The sequence below is a fragment of the Mus pahari genome, chromosome 3 (genome assembly GCF_900095145.1).
Source record: "Mus pahari chromosome 3, PAHARI_EIJ_v1.1, whole genome shotgun sequence".
Lineage (NCBI taxonomy): Eukaryota > Metazoa > Chordata > Mammalia > Rodentia > Muridae > Mus > Mus pahari.
In genome coordinates, this window is record NC_034592.1 from 43,810,620 (window position 1) to 43,818,734 (window position 8,115).

At 45.8% G+C, this 8,115-nt stretch overlaps 1 protein-coding gene across 1 annotated transcript in view; it reads left to right on the plus strand.

Annotated features, from left to right (window-relative positions):
• Positions 1-475: 475 nt before the first annotated feature.
• The window catches only part of Gpd2 (glycerol-3-phosphate dehydrogenase 2), a 135,669-nt gene continuing 128,029 nt past the window's right edge, over positions 476-8,115 (plus strand). Inside the window, exon 1 of the mRNA XM_029536655.1 lies at positions 476-612. The gene's annotated coding sequence lies outside the window, so the exon portion shown is untranslated. The remainder of the gene's footprint in view (positions 613-8,115) is intronic.

Below are 8,115 nucleotides of genomic sequence, written 5' to 3' on the forward strand. Positions count from 1 at the left end.
GAGGGCGCGCGACGAGTGATCAGGTAAGGCAACCCCGGCAGGCAGCAGGCGGGGGGGGGGGGGACGTCCTCCTCCCGGGCAGAAGGCAGGAGTGGCCCGCGTGGGGAGGGACAGAAACCCGACACCACGGTGGCTTCCCCGGCCTAGCTCAGCCCTCTCGTCTTTCCTCCAGCTGGCGATGAGTGGCAGGGTATGGAGTCGTGCTCCGCCGGGGCTCGGGGCAGGATCGATAACCCCGGGCATGGCCAGCCCACGTCCCAGCGAGGCCCAGAGCGCGGGGGTCTGCAGCCGCCCTTCCCCACCGGCTGCAGTTCCGCGTTTCCCCGCCGAGCTGAGGCGCCCCAGCCGGCCGCGGTGTCGCGGCGAAGGCGGTGGCTGAGTCGCCGGATCATCCCCCGGGGAGGCGGAGGCGCACGAGGGGAGGAGGAAGTGGCCGGGAGGGGCGTCGGCGGGCGGGTCGGGTTACCGTGGCCCCGCCTGACCCGGTGACATCCCGGCGCGCTCGCCGCGAGCTCAGGGCCACTCTGGTTCTCGGTGAGGCCGACTCCGTTCCGGCTGGAGGCTCCTGACTCCCTTGCTCGCCGACCCCTCGCGCGTGACGACCGATCTCAGGTGTGTGCGTCCTGGCGACCTGATCCTCTGCCTCGGCTTCTAGGAGGAAGTGGTCCCTCTCGGAATTGTGTGACTCTTTGGGGCTGCTGTGTGGCGGAGGTGGAGGTGGTGGTGGCGGGAAACTGGGGCGAGACTGTGAATTTGTTCCCACCAACAGAGGAGGAGCACAATTCTCATTCAGGGTTAGGCTAGGCTGGAATACGTTTGTGATACACTTTACCTAGCTGGAGGCAGGGCGTTCCCACATCAATGAAACTTTATGCAAACTCTTAACTTGTGAATGTGGCTTGTCTGCAGTGGAGGCTTGGTGTTTCCTTCTGAGGTGAGGCGGGGGAAGACCCTTCTGCAAGGGGGAGGAGGAAGCTTTCTTTGAGAAACTCAGTTGCCAGGGTGTGACTGGCCCAGGAGGAAATGCAAAGTGTACACCGGCAACAGCCTCCACTCTCCGCAAAGCAACTGCGTCTTGCCAAAGAAAGTTGGCAGAGTGCTGCAGCTTTAGTAAGGCTTTTAGTAGGTGATGGCCCCTGGACCGCCCTTCATCCCCTAGGAAGATAGATGCACTCCTGAAACAACCTTCCTCAAGCAACACAAGTTCTTACAAAAGCTCAATGACAGGGGCATCTAAGTGTCACAAGAAGTCCATAGCCCAGGGATTGCTACAGAAACAGCTGAAAGTTACATTTGTCAGTTTGTACAAGTAGGTGAGAGAAGGATGTTGCCCTGTTTGTTTAAAACAAAACTTTGTATTATGCATTTATTTTAAAGTTTGAGAGTCCTGGGATTTCTCTTTTTGAAGGTGGAAAGTGCTGGTGATGGCCTCTCTGGGACTAGGGACTTCTTGGGAGCTGTTGGTCAGCATATGAGGCCTGGATGCCATTGCCCAATGGATAGCATGTGCTGTGTCTGGGGCCTTAATGATGAGCGTTGAAACCTCCCCCTGTTTCTCATAGAGACGTTAGTCAAACGACCACGCTTCCTTCATTTTAGCAACCTAACTCTTCACCTCAGTGAACAATGGGAAAGACTTTGGGATGAGAGACAAAACTGTTAGAACTCTGCTTTCTGAGAGCATTAGTCACATAGTCACTTTATAAGTAAGTCATTCTAGGCAGCATGGGAAGGCAGTTGCATGCCTCACTGTTAATGAGAAGGACACAGAGTTAGCAGTTCTCCGTGGAAGTCACACCCCACTGCTGAGTCTTGTTTTTTTTTTTTTTTTTTTTTTTTTGTTTGTTTTGTTTTTTTCAAGACAGGGTTTCTCTGTAGCCCTGGCTGTCCTGGAACTCACTCTGTAGACCAGGCTGGCCTGGAACTTAGAAATTCGCCTGCCTCTGCCTCCCAAGTGCTGGGATTAAAGGCGTGCACCACCACGCCCGACTACCACTGCTGAGTCTTATAACTAATGCTTCTTATAGGCAGTCAAAAAAGAGTTGATGGTCATTGTGGATGAATGATATTGACATACTGATAGAATTCTTACATTACCCTGTGTGGTCCTTTAATGTCCTGTCCATAGTCAGGATGTGTGTGTGTTTTTGTTTTTTTTTTTTAAGATTTATTTATTTTATGTATATGAATACACTGTAGCTGTACAGATGGTTGTGAGCCATCATGTGGTTGCTGGGAATTGAACTTGGGATCTCTGCTCGCTCAGGCCCCACTTGCTCTGGCAAGTAAGTACACTGTAGCTGTCTTCAGGCACATCCGAAGATGGTGTCACATCTCATTACAGATGGTTGTGAGCGATCATGTGGTTGCTGGGATTTGAACTCAGGACCTTCAGAAGAGCGGTCAGTGCTCTTAATCCCTGAGCCATCTCTCCAGGTCAGGATATAAGTTTTGACTGGGGTTGGGTGTGTCTTACACACTTTCAGATCTCTAGCACCTGGAGTGGTGGCTTGGTTTGCAATAGGCTCCCACAAATGCTTCTCCAGCAGTGACTAAACTGGAACAATGTATCTGAGTCTAAGAAACAGAAAGCTTTGGCCTTAGAGAACATGTTCAAATTCACTAAGTCTCATAGGCAAAATATGGGTACTGGTATGTATATATATGGTCTACAATCACTAGTAATATGTCCTAGAGGCAAGAAACTCTAAATGTTAGTGTCCTTCCTCCTATTTCTTTTTGTATTGGAAAAGCAAATTTTGGGAAAAAGCATACAGCTAGCCAGGTGATTTAGTTTTTATATGTCACGCCGGAGGAAGGCAAGAGGCAGCTGTGGTTATTAGAAGAGGGAAAAATTTCCAGACCATTATCTAATTTCTTTTCTTTATTTTTGGAACATGGTGATGTTTTCTGAAACTCGATTCGTTCTACTCAATGCCTGGACTCCAAAGGCTAGCCCAAGTGCAGAAACATACTTCAGAAAGCACTGGACATTGCGCAGATATTACATTTGACTTTTTAAAAGACGTTTTATGCAGTCATGTGCACCATTACTCAGTAATAAGTAGTAGATAAAGGGAAATCACTGTTAGCTTAGATCAATGTATGGCGTGTTTGTTTAGTGAAATAAAATATGCATTCTGGTGTGACATAACATCACTTTTATTGACTACATATGTAGCTTGTCCTAGTTGCCTAGTGAAGCCATCTTAGTCTGTATACATTCTATACCACTTAAGAGACATTTCTCAGTTCTTCCTTCTTTCCTTCCTTCCTTCCTTCCTTCCTTCCTTCCTTCCTTCCTTCCTTCCTTCCTTCCTTCCTCTCTCTCTCTCTCTCTCTCTCTCTCTCTCTCTCTCTTTCTTCTTTCTTTTTGGTTTTTCGAGACAGGGTTTCTCTGTGTAGCCCTGGCTGTCCTGGAACTCACTCTGTACACCAGGCTGGCCTCGAACTTAGAAATCCACCTGCCTCTGCCTCCTGAGTGCTGGGATTAAAGGCGTGCGCCACCACTGACCGGCCAGAAGTTATTTCTGACCCTACTGTTGCTGACTGAACTTGTTGGGAACAAGTTGATGTTGAAGAGAGTACCACTGACAAAGACTTAAAAAAAAAAAAAAAAAAGAAAGAAAAAAGATCATCATTTTAGGAGTCCATATTGGTCCAGACTTTGGCTCTAGGTTAGTCTTGAAGTCATGGAAATCCTCCTGCCTCAGCCTCTCAAATACCAGGATTATAAACATGTGCTATATCATGCCTTGCTTTGAAGTAGGCTTTAAATGCCTGTGAAAGCATTTGGATAATTCCAAGACATTTTATTACTTTGAGAGAAGAAGAAAAATACACAGTGTTATAGGAAGAGGAACTGTTATTGCCCTGGGTTGTAAAGGATGTGCTACATTCTTCATTGTGCTTACTGTGCCGCCTTAGTTTTGAGTTGTTGGCATGATGGATAAAATAAATGTATGATTGATGGGTGATTACATTCAGCTTCTGTGGAGAAAGAAAAGGGCCAAGGTGGAAATGTCTAACAACGTTAGGATAGATCCTTTCCTATTTTTTAAAGACAGAGTTATATCTCAGAGTCCCTGAAGAGAAAGAAAGCATGTGCTGCTGATATAGCAGTGTGTAGTGATGCTTGCCTTTAATCCTAGGACTTGAGTCAGATGGCCTGAAACTAGCAATATAGACCAGAACTCAAGCGATCCCTCACACCCAGCCTTATCTATATATACACTTCCCCCCTTTCTGTTAAGAATTGTGATTCTTCCCACATCAGATATGCCTCGTGCAGCAAAGCGTGATTGGTAGTTTTTATTGGTGAAGCCTGGGTTAGCTCATTAAAATTGAAGAGAAGAATTAGCTAGTAAAATTTACTTCTTCTTAATTAACTGTTTATTATTATATTTTGAATAATAGGAGCTGGGTACAGTGAAGAGCCACATGTAATGTCAGTTCTTGAGACCACCCGCGTCCTAACAAACATAAGAAAAGAAGTGCCTATTCTCCATCTCTGACCCTGGAAGGTCTCAGATTCTTGGGATTTCTGGGTTGAGTACACTTTTGTACATTCATGAAATTGCTGATGGGTTGGTCGATAGCTTCAGGGATGAGAGCTGAGGAGTGCCCGAGGCTTCGCTGCTGAAATCAGAGTTGAAACTTCCGCTGTGCCTTTGACTTCTGGAAAGAGAAAGAGGTTAGAGATAATCATGAATTGCCGTGGTCTGATGACCCTGCATCCATAACGGAGCTCTTACAAACCCCTAAATCATGGGTTTCGAAAACCTGAGTTTCAGAATATTTGAAGGGTGGGAGGAAAGAGAGGAGGAAACTGCTTGGCTCTTGTTTCCTTGGTGAACCATGCAGTTCTTTATTTCATGTTTACCTATATTATTTATATTATTCTCTCTCTCTCTCTCTCTCTCTCTCTCTCTCTCTCTCTCTCTCTCTCTCTCTCTCTCTCTCTCTCTCTCTCTCTCTCTCTCTCTCGTTTTTCGAGACAGGGTTTCTCTGTGTAGCCCTGGCTGTCCTGGAACTCACTTTGTAGACCAGGCTGGCCTTGAACTCAGAAATGCGCCTGCCTCTGCCTCTGTCTCCCAAGTGCTGGGATTAAAGGCGTGAGGTACCACGCCCGGCTCTATTTTCTCTCTCTCTCTTTATATTTATTTGAAATGAGTCTCACTATTGTATCCTTGGGTGGCCTGAAACTTATGTAGATCAGTAGGCTTGGAAGCCTGGACCTTACCGAAATCTACCTGCCTCTGCTGGGATCAAAGGCATGCAACGCCACGCCCAGCTTGTTTTCATTATTTATACTATCTTTACAATAAGCTTATGAAGACATTTCCCTGAATCAGATTTATTATAGCCGGTTACTAAATTAAAGGGTTGGGGATTCTAGGTTGGGAGACAGGTGGAGGAAGGGTAGATAACCTGGGAAGCCAATTGTATGCCCACTGTCTGATGTGCATTTGTGAGTGTGTGTGGGGGGGTCAGTTTGTGGAACTAAACTCTTAAAACGAGCTCTGCTATTACAGGCAGTAAATCTGGATTTGAGTTAAATTAGTGTGTGTGTGTGTGTGTGTGTGTGTGTGTGTGTGTGTGCGCGTGCATGTGTGTGGGTCAGTTTGTGGAACTAAACTCTTAAAATGAGCTCTGCTATTACAGGCAGTAAATCTGGATTTGAGTTAAATTATTGGATTCTTAAAAAAAAAATTGGGCAGTGGTTTCACACACCTTTAATCACAGCACTTGGGAGGCAAAGGCAGGTGGATCTCTGAGTTCAAGGCCAGCCTGGTCTAGTGAATGCCAAGACAGCCAAGGCTACACAGAAACCCTGTCTCTAAAAAGTAAAAACTAACCAACCAACCAACCAACCAAACAACCAACCAAACAAACAAACAAACAAAAAACCCAAGACACAACAACAGATTTCAGGACTCTTTACTTGGTATTCTCATGGAACTGGATCTACACACTTGGTGTCAGGAGTGATGTGAATATAGGGACAATGAGAACACTGTCCATCTGTAGTAACACAGTTTGGAACATCTTTTAGTTTTTCAGGGAAACTTGATTACTAATGTGCTTCTCAACACTGAGATACTCTAATAGTCTGGCTACATTCTGGGCAATGACTTTAGATGGTGGTTCTTTTCGGGGGACCCTTATCTTTGACTGCCCATGTAGGCAATTGTATGACTGGTTTTAATTGGTAGGGAAAGGAGACCTCAAAACTGTAACAGAGAAGCCAGTTATATAAGATTTATGGAAGCTGGTGCTGTCAGACAAGAGTGACTCTGATGAGGCTTTGTGACTGGAGAGAGAGCGAGACCTGTGATTTACAACAGGAATTATTCCCTTGCGCGTGCGTGCGTGCGTGCGTGCATGCAGGTGGTTGCTAGGGTGATGTGGGCGTTTTTTTTTTGTTTTTTTTTTTTTTTTTTTAGCTGCTTCTGTACCTGTGAGGAGGGAAAGTTGCGTTCAATGTAAAGAGCTTCGGAAACATTTGGTTAAGATTCTATGCTATTGTATGTCAGTATAACCCAATGGGCCTCTGAATGTATTTCAAAGGGACGAAAACAATGGTTCAGAATACTGAGTTCTCAGTGGTCCTTTTCCTTTCATTTCAACGGAATAAGTAAAGGATGTTGTGTCGCATGCATTGTAATAAAGCCAGAAGTGCCTTTGATCACGCTCCTGTTTGCTCCGCCCTTCCTGTGGCATCAAGTCTAAGTATCCGTCTTGGAGTTCGGGACACCTCCACTTTTGTCTCTGGATTCTTTCTCTCTCAGTGGGTTCTGTCTAGGTTGGAGTAAGTAGAATTCTTTAAACCTACCTCAATTCTCTGGCTGCCTCTTGCCTGTCAGTCAGTGCTCTCTCTCCTGTTTTACTTTTGAAGGTTCTCGACACTAGCTCCCAACCTCACGAATCTTTCCTCCTTCCCTCTCATAGTGAGAGCGTTGCTTTATTTCTTTCATTTAAAATTAATTAAAAATTTTATTTTTGTGTATGTATGTATGTATGTATGTATGGTGTGTATGTATGTGTGTGTGTGTGTGTGTGTGTGTGTGTGTGTGGTTTCCACCCCGCCTTTGACCATTTAGTTCCCCGATGAAAGACACATAGCATAAATATAGTTTTATAATTATAATAAGCCTTCAATAGCACAAGAGCAAGTGCTCGTAACTGCTGAGCCTTCTTTCTGGCCTCCAAGTTCCTAGGATTTTAAGGGAACAGAAACTCGGTGACCATTTATGTAGGTGAGGCGGAAGGTGATCCAGGAGAAGAGCTCAAAGCTGACAGAAGAGATGAGGTCAAAGTTGACCAAGGAGAAGCTTTTACTCCGGAGCAAGCCCGAGGTTGCAGAAGTGGGGCATCGTCACTCTCTTCCTCTCTAGAGTGAGGTAGCTGGGCTTCAGGGGTTTGAAGCCCACAGGAAACACAAAGTGCTTATTACTCTTGGCCTGTCTGTGTGGAAGCTGCCAGTCTTGCTCATGGTTCTGTTTACCTCCAGACCCTAGCCTAACATTTCCTCTTACTGTGCATTTGGACATTCTTTCTCTAGCTTTCCTGGATGGGGGTTTTCCTGCCAGAGAAAGCTGTATGCCTTACACCTTCCTATAGGCCCATGTTCACATAAACCTATTTTCACCAACCACCATGAGACCTGCTGGTTTCCAGGCACTGTGCTGAGCACCTTATCTCTTGCTTCCCAGATCAGCAGGGAATCCTGCTGTATGAGGGATCAGTGGAGATCAGAGAAATTCGGCTACTCATTCAAAGCCACACGGTCTTTTTGGTTCGATAGAGACTTCTGGAAATCGTTGTGAAAATATGAAGAAGAGATAATTCTATTTCTTCTGCTAGCCTCACCCCTCATCTCCCCGTTTTTGATTTTTATTTAATTATTTTTATTTTCTGCTTTTTGAGATAGAAATGTGATCCAGGTTGGCCTTCATCTGTTTGTGGCCCAAGCTAGACTTGAACTCTTGGCTCTTCTCTCTCTCTCTCTCTCTCTCTCTCTCTCTCTCTCTCTCTCTCTCTCTCTCTCTCTCTCTCTTTCGCGCTCTGACACTACGGGTAGGCCTATGCCAGATTTTCCAACCCCCTCTCTCC